The sequence below is a fragment of the Egretta garzetta genome, unplaced genomic scaffold (genome assembly GCF_000687185.1).
Source record: "Egretta garzetta isolate BGI_Z169 unplaced genomic scaffold, ASM68718v1 scaffold341, whole genome shotgun sequence".
NCBI lineage: Eukaryota > Metazoa > Chordata > Aves > Pelecaniformes > Ardeidae > Egretta > Egretta garzetta.
In genome coordinates, this window is record NW_009258546.1 from 306,013 (window position 1) to 307,458 (window position 1,446).

Here is a 1,446-nt window from a genome sequence, read left to right on the forward strand (position 1 = left end):
CGCTGCCCTGGTTCAGTCCCGAGCACCGGGACCCGAGCCTGCCACAAACGGCATCCGGGATCCTCCGCCCGCCGCCGCGGGAGGCTTGTCGCTGCCCCCGTGCCACGGGCTGGGGAAGTATTCTCAAAAATACGCGGGGAAAGTTCTTCACAACTCGCTGCCCAGGCCTGGAGGAGAGGCTACCAGAGGCTGCGGGGCTGCGAGATGTGTTGTTAAATCGAGTAAAAGCCCATCGGAGCATCAGGGTGCATTCCCTGCTAAGTACTCTGCTCCCCGCACGATGCTCTCTAATTGTTTCTTGAATGATCTCAGCCTTTCTGCCTGGCTGAACCTGCCTGCCAGGCCATTCCACACTGAGGATTCTCTGCGTGAAAAAGGGCTCCCAACTTAGCCTCCAAATATGTTTCCTGCTTGCATTTACATCCTGTCTGTTTGAAGCCCAAATCTTAGCTCGTTTGGTATTTTACCTAGAATGAGATGCATATGGATGGTTCTCTCAATATGTTGCTGATTTGTAGTCTGGTTGCAAATGGCAATGATGAAACGCCCGTGTTTCTTAGCAACTTTTGTATTGCTATAACCAGAATGTGTGTGCGGGGGGAGGCTCTGTACCCTGCAGTCAGCTCGAGCAGGGCTATGGGAGTGCTGGCAGGTAGGGCTGGATGCTCCGCCGGTGGCGCACGCGGCGCCGGGAATACCGGTTCTGGTTCCTACGGTCATTAACCCAGCAAACCCATCCCAGCGCACAAGTGCATCGACAATAAAGTGGGGGGACGATGACATTTTTTGGTGGAAAGGGCTTGGGTCAGCTGGCTTGTGCAGAGCTGGGGGCCTGGTCCAGAGGCTGGGAAAGAAACTTAGAAAACCCCCATTAACTTCAGGGGATTTTAAATCCGGACCCGTGTCCTCAAGGAAAAATACACACATAAGCCCACTGCGTGTCTTAGAATCCTCCTCCTCATCTTCCCAAGGCAGTGAAAGGTACAGAACAGCAGCAGCGCACCCAGAAGAGTGGGAATTTTCTGTAGGATTTTGTGGTTTGTCATATGTGTAGGCATCTGCTGGGCCCCCGTGCTCTGCCGCTCGGTCCCCCGCATGGTGCGTGACGCCCTGACGGGGGGGGCTTGGTTGCAAACCATCCCTTGTTCTCAACTACAAAGCCTGGAAGAATTAACATTCCTTGCAATTATCCAACCATCTTAATTACTTGCCCAATATTCTGTCTCGGTGTTAGCTGCCCAAATCATGTTGGGATTTTCCAGACACAACTTCTGACCCGTTTGTTAGCCAGGAAACAGAAAATGAAGGAGAAAATCAGAGCACAAATTACTGCAGTGCTTTAAGTAACGCTCAAGCTGAGCCTCACTGGTAACTCCTTGTGTCGAGTGGCGAAGGAATGAGAAGGCTGGGGGCAAAGCGATGGCGTGCTGGAAGCGTTGGCACCCT

General features: G+C 52.9%; 1 protein-coding gene across 2 annotated transcripts in view; it reads left to right on the forward strand.

Moving 5' to 3' along the window:
- The window catches only part of PBX3 (PBX homeobox 3), a 136,913-nt gene that overhangs the window by 35,064 nt on the left and 100,403 nt on the right, over positions 1-1,446 (forward strand). The gene's annotated exons all lie outside the window — the stretch shown is intronic.